Source organism: Triticum dicoccoides, unplaced genomic scaffold (genome assembly GCF_002162155.2).
Source record: "Triticum dicoccoides isolate Atlit2015 ecotype Zavitan unplaced genomic scaffold, WEW_v2.0 scaffold59314, whole genome shotgun sequence".
Classification (NCBI taxonomy): domain Eukaryota; kingdom Viridiplantae; phylum Streptophyta; class Magnoliopsida; order Poales; family Poaceae; genus Triticum; species Triticum dicoccoides.
In genome coordinates, this window is record NW_021284603.1 from 85,121 (window position 1) to 98,619 (window position 13,499).

General features: G+C 41.2%; 1 pseudogene; it reads left to right on the top strand.

The window, feature by feature from the left end:
• Positions 1-1,416: 1,416 nt before the first annotated feature.
• On the top strand, positions 1,417-3,130 carry LOC119347120 (annotated as a pseudogene).
• The last annotated feature ends 10,369 nt before the right edge of the window (positions 3,131-13,499 follow it).

Below are 13,499 nucleotides of genomic sequence, written 5' to 3' on the forward strand. Positions count from 1 at the left end.
GGGCCGATGCGATGCTCCAGTGGCATTGCTACCCCCAGGGCCCCATCCCGCCTAACCCTGGAGCAGTTGACCACGAGATCTAGCCCTTTGACTTCCGACAGACGTGCTTTGACCAGTGGGCCTCTCCACCCGGTTGTGTCAGGTCAGCACAGAGGGATATCTGGGAGCAACATTCGGGGCCAAACCGACAGCTACATCCCCTCCGTGTAGACCCGATGCGTCCGTTTCCCCCCTCCAGGTGCCGGCGGCGGCGCCGTCCGTTAGGGGGACCACGCCCCGGAGATGTGTGCCGCCTCTTCGGACATGCCATAACACCACCCGGTTGTGGTAGGTCATCCGATATATATATATATATAAACACTTGGAGCAAAGTCCCCTTTGTATAGACCCGATGCGACTGTTCCCCATTCCAGTTGCCGGCTGGCAGCGGCACCGTTCGTGAGGGGGGTCACGCCGCTCTGTACAGAACCGAAAAATAATGTATGTATGCTTATTAACACATACTGTATGTAAGTTAGTTAAATAATAATAATAAAGAAAACAGTGAAGAAAAAGAAAAAAAACTATATGTATGCTTATTAACACGTACTATATGCTTATTAACATACTATATGCTTGTTAACACATACTATATGTATGCTTATTAACACAATCTATATGTATGCTTATTAACACATATTGTATGCTTAATAATAATAATAATAATACTATATGGAAAAAAGAAAAAGAAAAACTAAGCCGACGGCAAAGCATAGCTGCGGCCAGGGCAGATGGATAGCGCTGCGGATCGATGACGTGTCAGATATGCCGACGGCGACGGCTGCCGTCGGCATAGGTCCTGGTCGGTGCGCTCTGGATCGGTGACGTGTCACCCGTATCTATGCCGATGGCCACCCGTCACGGTCGTCGGCATAGATTTGACGTCGTTAGCCGGCCGTGATGCCCGTTGTCGGCGGGCCCGCATCTATGCCGACGGCCTATATATGCCGACGGCAGCTGTAGGCGTAGTCTGGGATAAGCCGACGGCTGTTATGTGCCGACGGCTGCTGTCGGCGTAGACGTGGATAGCCCGACGACCATTGTACGCCGACGGCCAGGAGCTAGCTGTCGGCATAGCTCGGACTAGGCCGACGGTAGCCGTCGGCATATATTTGGCTGTCGGCTTAGAGCCCTGTTCCGGTAGTGTCTCGAGGCAAATACTATCATCTAATTTGCTAGTATGCAGAAGCAATTGGAGTATAATCTATAGATTTGAAGCAAAAAAGGCACAATGTAAACATTTTGTTTCATATGACCAACAAAACTCATAATAAATAAAGAAAAGAAAAGAAAAAACATCTGAAACTTGGTGGATTCTGCTTGATATTGAACATGGATAACAAGAAATGAACATCGTCATACCCATCATCTTGGCTCCTTGCCACACACCCCAAATGTGGCACCACCTGGCTCAAAGGCCTCGTCTTCACCATCACCAATCGATCCCGTTACAGATTCAAGGACCACCCGCTCCTCACTCGCCACCCTCAGCATGTCGTGCCATTCATCGATCCCTGCAGCTGTTGCAACAAATTACACAGATATCAATGCACTTCCACCCCCGAGGCTTCTCACCGCACACATGCCCATGTGGCTGCTCCCATCAGAGACGACATCACTTGGCTGCCGAGTCATGTACCTGTGCCGTGATCCCAAAGATGCCCTTGTGGCAAGGTTTCACTTTGAAAACAAAATAGTCTAGGGTACAAAACTGTAGATGGACAGTGCTTTGAGTATGTTCTCTAAAGGATTCTCATCTTTTGGCCCGTTTTAGGATCAATGCCTTGAGTAGGGTGTGTTGGGTCAACCTGGTCTTCGGATGGTCTTCAGCATGCATGTAGCGGCACAGCTTGCATGCAGCGGCAGCACTAGCAGTTAGGGCCTGTTTGGTTTCAATAAGTCACCCGACTTATAAGTAAGGTGACTTAAAACTAGTGACTTATAAGTCACGCCTGTTTGGTTGTCACCTGACTTATAAGTCACCTGACACACCTTTTCACACCAATCAACATCATGTAGGTGGTGGGACCCACGCAAAAGGGGATGACTTATAAGTTTTAAGTTGGGGTGACTTATAAGTCGGATCTGTTTGACAAAATAAGTCATTTTTTTCACTTTTCGACTTATAAGTTGATGACTTATTTGGAACCAAACAGGCCCTTACTTGGCCAAGAGGTGGAAATGACATGCAGCTGCATGTCGGCAAGAAAAGCAGTAGCGGCTGCATGCCTTGGTAGTTAAGGAAACTACTAGTAGTACTAGTAATTTACTATGGTAAAAACTGAGTAAGTCGTCAGCGGTGATGTAATCTAGGAGCTTGACGTAAGCTCATACGTATAGTTAGTCGGTTCAGCTACCTATAAAAGGAGCTGCACCCCGGTTGTAAAATGCATTCCACTCCAATCCATTTGAGCTTCACAACAGTGAGTGTGTGCTTTGCTAGTGTGCTGAGCGCAGGCAGTAGTAGCACTTGGCTCTTCCACCGGTTGTGTATCAGTGTACTCGAGTGCTAGCGAGTAGTTCTGGGCTAACAGGGTGTAGCAAGGCCGAACAATGTCCTATTCTTGAAGTATGAAGAGATCAAGTCATTTTTAGTGCAAGTTGTGAGGAAGTTAGCTAAATTCTTTGGCATCCCTCTGACTGAAGAGGAGGAGAGAGCTCTGGTGTTGCTTAAGAGGTGGTGAGACTCTCCAGTTTTGAGATGCTTACCAGCCTAAAAGTTAACCAGGTTGGGGGCGTTAGTTATGGAAATATAGTTTACATCAGTAATTCCTCGTATTATAGAAAAGGAGGAGTAGGGGGCTGGGTGAACCACATGAGCGACGAGATGGGCGAGAAGCATGGTTTTAAATAGCCCGCTATAGCTTCGCTATAGCACGCTATAGCGTTTAGAAAAGGTCCCGCGCTAAGAGTCTTTTGTTCAAACACTTGAGCAAACATTTTAAATAGTTCGCTATAGCTCCGCTATAGCACGCTATAGCATTTAGAAGAGGTCCGCCGCTAAAAAGCTTAGCGCGCTATTTAAAACTTTGGCGAGAAGTTAGAGTGCGTCGTCCAACAGAAGCTTCAGGGGCCTGGGCTTGTGCTTTGAGTCATTTTGTTATCTGTTCTACTCTCAATTCCACACTGTATCGTGTTGGCCATTTCCATAAGCTACTTATATTTTTCCAAGTCTGGAGCCCTGCATTGACTGTGGTATAAATGTTGGAAATAATAATAAAACAACTTGTTGTCAAAAACCCTTACCAGATAAGCTTAGGAGTTCCCCGACTGAAGATAAGGCTGATATTGGGATATTCAGTCTCTTGCCACTGGATGGATACTGATTCATTCACTAGTACAATCCACAACTAGCTGCTGCCTACTGCTCAGACCGAATTCCCTGATGGAGCAAGATGTTGCGTCTACAGCGGGGGCAAATTGGCAGCGAGCAGACCACGGGACTTTGTACAGAACAGATTAACAAGTAGCCATTTGATCACAACACCTTTTGTCCGCACACTTTTGCAGGATCTTTCAGCCAGGAGGGTTATACCTGTATTTAGATAAAAATATTTTGTTTCCCTCAACTGCTGCCTGGGTTTAGATTTGGCGACTCAGGCTTGTTCTTCCACCATCCAGGGTTAAGTGGTTTCACAGATGACAGTAGCCTTGTTTCTGACAGACAGGGCTAAGTGGATTCAAAGTTCCTGGGTTGGTGCCGTTCATCCAGGGTTAAGGCTTAAGGGTATAATCAGTCCTATTCCTAGAAATAATGCATGTGGTATATGTATATCTCAAGACAACCAGAAAGAATATCATAGCAAAATGTTTATGTCAGGATAACATCAAAAACATCGCAAATTTACAAGAAAGCTAACCAAAGTGCGTAAATTGGTATATCTAGACAGTCAAAAAATAAGGTGAAAAGCAGGAACCGATATTTTTCGAAACAAAAACCTCCGATGAAGATGACTATCAGATATCATATCAATTAATACGACATTGCTACTTGTTACAGTAAGAGCAGGGTTATACCTGTATGGAACAAATACAAACATTAAGTAGTACGTATTTAGCAAGGACTGATATTAAGAGGCATTTAGTTTGGGCAGCTACAACAGTTTAATCAAGAGCACACATGTAATTAACAGATGCCTAAGGTATATATTCTTCTGGTGATGTTTTGTGATGGACTGACACACTTGTTGAACTAAATTCATATATAGTCTGACGAAACTGAAAATCCAAAATTGTATGTGCTTCAAACTGTTTCACCTAAATATTTTTTCAACAACCGGCAAGAAAGCTGCCTAAACATGGAAAGATGCAAAGTGGCTACCATTGGCCAGAGATAGTCTGAACTTGCTTTAGCGATACATCAAACTGGTGCAGCAGGGCTGCAGGAGTCAGTCAGACAAACAAGCACCAGAGAGAAGAACTTGAGCAGAGTATAGGACTACCACCTTCTCACTCTAACACAACATGCATGTAGCAAGTGAACATTACTACGTACATCAAGACATCCGATTATAGGACTGATTATTGAATATAAGCACTTTAGCAGAGAGGATGCTCGTAAGGACTATGTATCTGAAACTAGAGGTCCTCTGCTCACCACACTCATAAAAATCATTACAGCTCCATCGGTAACTTAACCAAGTATCCAGAAATTGTGTTAACACCATCCGAAGTGCCTCGCAGTTTTCCATCGTTGAATCCTGCATCGTAGAGCCATTGTTTGGTCGCATCAATTACAGGGGCACATTAAGAAATCAGCTCACTGGAATGGGGAACGTATCTGGTGCACCAAGGCAATTGGTGCTACCGGTGCACCGGACCCTGTTGCACATTCAAAACTATTCAAAAAAATCCGCAAAAAAATTAGTGTATCGACACAACATCAATGTACGTTGTCGCAAAAATTTAAATCAAAATTCAAAACAATGCTCAAGATACAAAAATGACAAATTTGACCTCAATGTGCTAATGGGCCAAAAATGAAGCCCAACTTGTGTTATGTACTATTCAGTGTCAAATTTGTTATTTTTGTATCTCGAGCAATGTTTCAAATATTGATTTAAAATTTTGTGACAACGTACATTGATGTTGTGTCAATGCACTAGATTTTTTCGGATTTTTTTTTAATATTTTTGAATGTGCAACGGGGGACCAGTGCACCGGTAGCACAAATTGCCCCGGTGCACCAGATACATTCCCAACACAACACGGCTACCACTATGAATTGCCAAATGGCCCGTCCCAGGTAAGTCACCCCTGTGCGCCACTGCAATTCTCCTCATATCGATATCTGACTCAAAACTTGAAAACTTCAATCACATAAACCTTAACGAAACTTCATGAGATGCTTAGTATAATAAAAATAAATCATTCACTTTGATACTGTCAAGAACATATTCATAATTGTTCTCACATAATTCTTACTTTATTCTATCATTTCTACAGTTTATATCCTACAATGTAAGCTATTGAAACACTAAAACAAGCGAACTATGTAATGAAAACAAAATCTATCAAACTCAGAACATCACGTAATGATCTAATTTATTTATCATACTTCCCTGAATTACGTAATGAACATCACATAATGTCCAGGGCCGGATCGTGGCGCAAGTGATGAAGATCGGCAGTGGCCATGGACGACTTCCCTGAATGAATCTAGAGCTGTCACTACTAGGGAAAAGCCTATACACAGAATCTTATCAGCAGCGCGCTTTAAAATCAGGCGCTGCTGCTAAGTAGCAGTAGCGCGGGTCATAGAAACTCGATGCTGAAACAAGTTTATCAGTAGCGCGTGCACTCCAAGAAGCGCTACTGCTAAAATTCCCACGACGCCGCCGCGAGGCCAGTTATAGCAGCAACGCGTTAAAATAAACAGCGCTACTGCTACGTAATGTAGCAGTAGCGCGTTTACCTATAGCGTGCTACTGCTATGCCATTCCATCTCCCCCCACTCACTAGCCTCATCCACAGATCACACTCACACACACTCACGGTCTCCTCCTCACCCCCCGCGCCGCCGGTCCTCCCCCGTTGCCCCTCCCCCGATCTGCGCCGCTGTCGCCTCATCCTCCTCGCTGGACTCGGTACCGGCCTCCTCCTCCGTCCTCCCTCCACTCGCCGCCGGCGCCCCCTCCTCGATCCGTCCTCCCTCCACTCGCCGCCGGCCGGCCCCTCCTCGCTCCGCCTTCCTTCTCCGTCCTACTATCTTCTCCCTCCTCGAGTCGCCCCTCCTTGTCCCTCCTCCCTGATACATTTTGATTTAGTAGGCTTTCATATGTAACATTTTGATTTAGTTGATATGATTCAGTTGATTTAGTAGGCTAGTTGATTTAGAAAGTTTTGATTTAGTTTATTTAGTAGGCTAGTTGATTTAGTTGATTTAGAACATTTTGATTTAGTTGATTTAGTATGCTAGTGGATTTAGTATGCTAGTTGATTTAGTATGCTCGATTTAGTTTTTTTTGTAATAAGTTATTTTTTGGCAAAATGTAGGGGACAATTTAGTTAAATTTGCCACTTGTTTGTTTAAACAATTATCTTAGGCAATAGGGGCCAAATTAGGATTATAATTGTCCATAAAATTGTTTCTCGCGGAAGAACCAAAAATATCACATGCTACTGTTTTTCTTTCCTGTGAAGTGAATCGTTAATCCTTTGCTCATATTGCTTTAGGAAAATGGCGCCACCACCAGCACCACTATGTCGACTGTGCAAGTCAAGGTGCGCCAGCAGCCTTGCAACTGGCAAGCTGTTCGGCATCTACTTCCATCTGAGTTTTCGTCATGCGGCGATAAGAAATTAGATGAAATGTAACAACTATTTTATTTTTAGTGTTGGCATTACTGCATTGTGTCATTTTGCTTTTCTTACACAGATCGTCCCATGCAATGTGAGGTTGAAATTCAACAAGCTGACAGGAGACACTGTGACATTTAAGGCTCCTGGGGGGCGTACACTATGGAGGTCGATAAAGGACGCAATATGTCGCAGATTGGAGGAGATGGATGGGCCCGTTTCCTCGCTCGCATGCGTCTTACTGGTGGTGAGTTGATCAGATTCTCTTTCAGAGCAGAAAGACCCAAGCTGGTTGTCATTTATATCAACCTGGTGGAAGATGATGAAGATGACGAAGATGATGAAGATAATGAGGACCCACTCAATGAAGATGATGAGAACCCACTTCATGAAGCCATCATAGCTCAAAGAATGAGGCTGAGCGAGGAGGAGATGTGCAACCTATGGGACATAATTCCGCCACGTGATGACTTTGTCGGGGTGCCATTCGTGACCCGCCTGACAAGTACCATGGTCGGTCGGCATGAAATGATATATATATGCTTTATTGTTATACTTATAAATGCAAATTATCCGATTATATGCTTAGTGAATCCGATGATATGCTTAGTTTAGAGTCCAACGATATTCTTTGTGGAATCTAGTCGATGATATATTTTAGTGTAGAGTCTGATCACATGCTTATTAGTGTAGAATCCAAGGAACTATTAATAGTGTAGATAATCCATATATACTTATTAGTAGAATTCATGATTAATTAGTACAAATACGTAGTACTGTGTCTTTTGATAGTGTAGAAATCTAGACTTAATAGAAATATATTTGCAAGAGTATGTGTGAGGCTATTTATTAATTGATATGTTTTTTTTATTCAGAGATTGCCAAAGAACCTATCTGTGAGTTGTGGTATTGAGCCTGATGAAGAAGGCTCAGTTGGACTACGCCTTACCGCAAGGGGCTCCATCACCACATGCACTTACCGCATGGACACAGATGGTCGCACACACTTGAACTCGGTCGGGTGGAAGAGATTCCTCGTTGGCAAGAATCTTCGTGTTGGACAGGCCATCCTAATTACTATCAGGAACACCCACCGCCCAGGCTTGAGGATGATGATCATCGTCGATATCATCTAGAACTACATATGTGTGTGTGACTATATCATCTAGAACTACATATGTGTGTCTGGCTATATCATCTAGAACTACATATGATGATCGTCGTCGATATCATGTAGAACTACATATGATGATCGTCGTCGATATCATCTAGAACTAAATATGATGATTGTCGTCTATGTCACCTTATACTGCTTGAGGATGCATGTTGAGTATATATGAAATTGTTATCTAGTACTCCCTCGGTTCGAAATTACTCGTCGTGGTTTTAGTTCAATTTGAACTAAAACCACGACGAGTAATTTCGAACCGAGGGAGTACTACCTAGTACCTATAATGCTTTATGAAATTGATATCTAGTAGTACCTAGTATCTAGAAATTGCAGTTTATCAAAGCTGGAATGGGAAAATGGTGAAAGATATAACAGTAGCGCGGGATCAGGAAATCGTTACAGCTAAATAATAGCAGCGCGTTCCTGAAAAGCGCTGCTGCTATAGTCAATAGTGGTAGCGCGGGTACAGGCAGCGCTACTACTAAGAGTTAGCTGTAGCGCCTTATTGGTAGCGCGGGCACCCGCGCTGCTGATAGGCCTAAAACCCGCGCTGCTGCTAGCCTTTTCCCTAGTAGTGTGTGGTGACAAGAACCGTTCAGTGTATCAGTTTGTTCAGTTTGTGTATACGTATATGATGATGAAAATATATATGGGTCTCTTTGGCTTGTGCTCTCAGCTCGGGCTATGCCAAATAATTTGTATGTTACTGTATTTGGTTCGTTTCCAAATACTCCCGTCGCTCCATATTACTTATCGCTGATTTAGTACAAAGTCTTGCTAGCCTTTCATACTCCTCTGCTTGTAATCCTCGGAGCATCTCAAGTTGCAATGATTCAAAGTTAGCAAAAGAGGGCATGGCAGAGAGAAAGAGGGCATCAGGGGACCAAAGATCTGTTCCTCCTCCCTAGCTTTAATTACGCCGGAAATCCATGGCTTTCTTTGAAGGATCAACAGGGAGGCCATCTCCCAGCCTCGAAGAGAGTGGTAAGGGCATCTCTTAGAGTGTCTATTGCTGGCTATACGACGGTTGCCATGTCATATATATTCATCATTTTTACTTGCTCATACAACAAGGTTAGTTATAATGTTAGTTATAAAAATACTACTTCCTCCGTCCTATAATATAAGACGTTTTTTGATATTACACTAGTGCTGGCAGGGAGAGTCGGATCCAGTTAGCCAGCGACTCGGGCGTGACGGCAAGAAGGGCCACCAGTTCCACAGGACAACTGGCTGAGTTGTTCTCCGTTTCTCTTTCTATGTAATTTGCCAAGAAAATTTAGAATTGAACGCTAATTATGCTTAGGTATATATTATTGAAACTGTCAAGGGAAAGGCTCTTCCCCTAAATATCCCGAGTTATAATTAGATTTGTCCTGCAGCGCCATGCTATACCGCCTCCACTGCCACATCAAGTCACACTGGAGCGGGACCCGATAGATGCTTTCTTCTCTTGCACTGGGCTGGCAGAGCTCTCTCCCCGCCGTTGCGTACGGATTGCATGCAGCTCGAGTTTGAGAACGCCATGCTGAAGGCGCTCTCAACTCCGCTGATTTACGACGACAAGGTCGCGCTGGGACAGCGCAAGCATGCATGCAAGTCGCCGGACGAAGTTGGCCACGTGTCTCCAACGCTGATGCCTTGTCTCCTTGCACCGCATGCATCGACCATGGAATACCATGTAACCGCGGAAACGCAGTGCGTCGGCCACCTTCAAATCTAGGGAGCTCTGGGCGCCTTTGAACCACGTCAACTCATCACCAACTTCTCCTTGCGCTCATCACCACACTGCGGCCACATCTACGCACCTCAGCACCGTCGAAGACCAGAGCTCGGTGTGCTACGTGATGGTGCTTTGCATGGACGATATGATCGTCAGTGTCGTACACAAATTGGATGCGCATCGTAGTCTTGATAGAGATGCTGTAAAACATTTTTCACAAAGCCTTGCGCCACTTAAGAATCACCAGAAAGCTAGTCGAACCATCTTTCCCCTAGGGACCCTAAGATTTTGGCCCAGCCCATATAGCTGTGAAGAAAAAGAAATAGTTAAGAAAAAAAGGGTGCTCCTATTTGGCAAGCTGCATGCCAGAGAACGGGTGCACATGCACCCCCCTCCCCCCCTCCCTTCCCCTGTGTGCCTTCTGGGCCAACCCATGTGGGGCGCGAGGTGCCCCCTATTTTTTTCTTAAGATTTTTAAAACAGTTCTGACTTTAAAAAAGGGTTCACACATTAAAAAAATGTTTTGAATTCAAGAGCAATTCTTGAATTCAAAAAACGTTTGTGATTTCAAAAGAATGACATTTTAATATTTTGACTAACAATTTCTTTATGGGCATTTTTTTATAATGATGAAGATTTTTTGTATTTGATGAACAAATTTTGAATTAGATGAACATTTCTTGACCTTGATGAACAACATTTGTATTCAAGAACATTTTTTTTAAAAATAGAATAATAAATTTTGAACAAAGTGATAAAAATTGTATTTCACAAACATTTTTTCAAATGACTGAGCAAACATGAAATTTGATGAACATTTTTTAATTCATTGAACAAATTTTGAAGTTTGATGAACATTTTTTAAATGCAATAAAAAATGAAATCAACGAACATTTTATTACATTAGTGAACATTTGTGAAATTCGATGAACAAAAACATGTTCTTGGATTTGAAAAAAATTGCAAAAGAAAGGGAAAACATAAAGAAGGAAAAATAAAGGAAAAAGGAAAAAACAAAAAAAGAAAGGAAAAAAAGAAAGACCAAACGAAAGGAACAAAAGGAAAATGGGTTGTTCGCTTCTTTTAGAAAAAGTTGAAAATAGAAACTAATTTAAATTTTCATATTTAGAAATGTTACTACTTTAAATTTATTCACAAATTCAAATATTGTTCGTATTGTAAATTTTTATTCACAAATTCAGAAAATGTTCTGGCATTTCAAAAAATATTCTTCTTTTACATTTTTATTCAAAAACTAAAAAATGTTCAAATTGTGAAAATTTGTTCGCAATTTCCAAAGAGTGCGCATCTTTATTTTTTTGTTTGCAAATTCAGATAATGTTTCTGCTTTCCAAATTCATTTGGTGTGGGAATTTCAGAAAATGTTCCAGCTTCCAAATTTAAAAAACGTTCATGTTTTTAAATTGGGCCCCCAAATTCATAAAATCTTTGAGGAATTTATAATTTATAATTTTTGTTCACAAATTCGGAAATAATTCAGATATTTCGCATAATGTTCCTGCTTTCCAAATTTGTTCATATCATCAAAATGTTCATGATTTTCCAAATTTGACCCGAAATTCAATAATATGTTCTGGGGAATTCAAAAAGTGTTCGCATCTTGAAATATTGTTTGTAATTTCGAAAAAGTTCACGCTTTCATATTTTTGTTCCAATTTTTTGGAAAATGTTTTGCATTTTCAATAAATTCTTTGTAACTCCAAAAAATGTTGTAATTTTCATTTTGTTCATTTTTTGAGAAATGTTTGCAAATACGAAAAATGGTTTGAGTTCTAAATTTTTGCTATGAAATATGAAAATGTTTGCATTTCAAAAATATTAAAAAAATTCAAAAAGAAAAATACGTTTTAAATTTGAAAAATGGTTTAAATATGTTTCAGTTTATGTTCATATAGGGCGAACTGCCATGTTATGTCCGAAATCACAGAAATTCTGGTGGGTTCACTCACTTGCAAGAAGTGCTCGGTTTGACCGCTGACACTGATTTTGTTGTGGATTGTTGTTTAAGTTTTGCCGCTACTGTATATTTCTTTAAGGATGGCGTAGCAATTCGAGCTGTCGGTTGCAGCGGCTAGCACAGCGCGGCTACCACTATGAAGGGGCAAATGGGCCGTTCCTGGTTAGTCACCCCTGTGCGCCACTGCAATTCTCCTCATATCGGTATCTTATCCAAAACTTGAAAACTTCAATCTCATAAACCTTAAGGGAACTTCGTGAGATGCTTAGTATAATAAAAATAAATCATTCACTCTGGTACTGTCAGGAACAGATTCATAATTGTTTCTAACATAATTCTTACTTTATTCTATCATTTTCACAATTTATATCCCACAATATAAGCTATTGAAACACTAAAACAAGCGAACTATGTAATAACAACAGAATCTATCAAACTCAGAACATCACATAATGATCTAAATTTTTATCATACATCTGTTACTCCAAAAATTCTGAAAAATTAGGATGGCGTAAAAAAATTGTATCCCAATACTTTATAAAAACTTCAGCAATTGAGCATGTTCCAGTATAGAATAACAATTCTAACACAGGACGCAAAAAGTTTTTGTTTCTGCACAACATCAATTCAACAATCATCCAAATCATCCTAAAGGATTTGCTTGGCACTTTATCGAATTTAAAGACGGAAAACCTGATTAATATAGTAGGTTAATCATGTGAACAGACAAAAACAGTAGGGTTAAATATTGAGCTGTCTCCCAACAAGCGCTTTTATTTAATGCCTTTTTAGGTAGGCATGATGATTTTAATGATACTCACATAAAAGTAAAGAATTGAAACTTAAAAGGGAGCATCATGAAGCATATAACAAGCACATTTAAGCCTAACCCGCTTCCTATGCATAGGGGTTTTGTAATCAAACAATTTATCATAGCAAGAATCAACTACAGAACTTTATTCTTGTAGACTCTGTTGGGCCTCCAAGCGCAGAGTTTTGTAGGACAACGACAAATTTCCCTCAAGTGAATGACCTAAGATTCATCAATCCGTGGGAGGTGTTGGATAAAGATGGTCTCCATCAAACAACCCTGCAATCAAAATATAAAGAGTCTTTTATGTCCCCAACGCACCCAATATAGTTGTCAATTGTATAAGTGCACTAGTATTTCGGCGAGGACATGGTGATAAAAATGTAGTATGCATAGTAGAATTGGTTTTTGTAATCTGAAATAATAAAAAAGCAAGATAGCAAGTAATAAAAGTGAGCACAAACGGTATTGTAATGCTTGGAAACAAGGCGTATGGGTCATACTTTCACTAGTGCAATCTCTCAATAGTGCTAACATAATTGTATCATATAACAATCCCTCAACGTGCGACAAAGAATCACTGCAAAGTTCTTATCAATAGCGGAGATGAGATTATTGTAGGTAGTGGACCACCTTAAAGTTATTTTTCCGATCAATCTATTGAGCCACCTCTGTAAGTGACACAAATAGCCCTAGAGATCGTACTACAGTAACACCATATGTTACGCATCATTAAACTCTAATGTCACGTATATACTCCAATGTCAGCACAAGTATCTGTGAGTCAATTATTCAATATGCATCAGACAATTTCAGATTCATAATATTCAGTCCAACACAAAGAACTTCAAAGATTACCCCAAAGTTTCTATCAGAGAAAGTAGGATGAAAACGTGTATTATCCTATGTGCCTAGATTACCCCGATGTCAACTCGGGAGTCCGCAAGTTGATTACCAAAACATACATCAAGTGACTCAA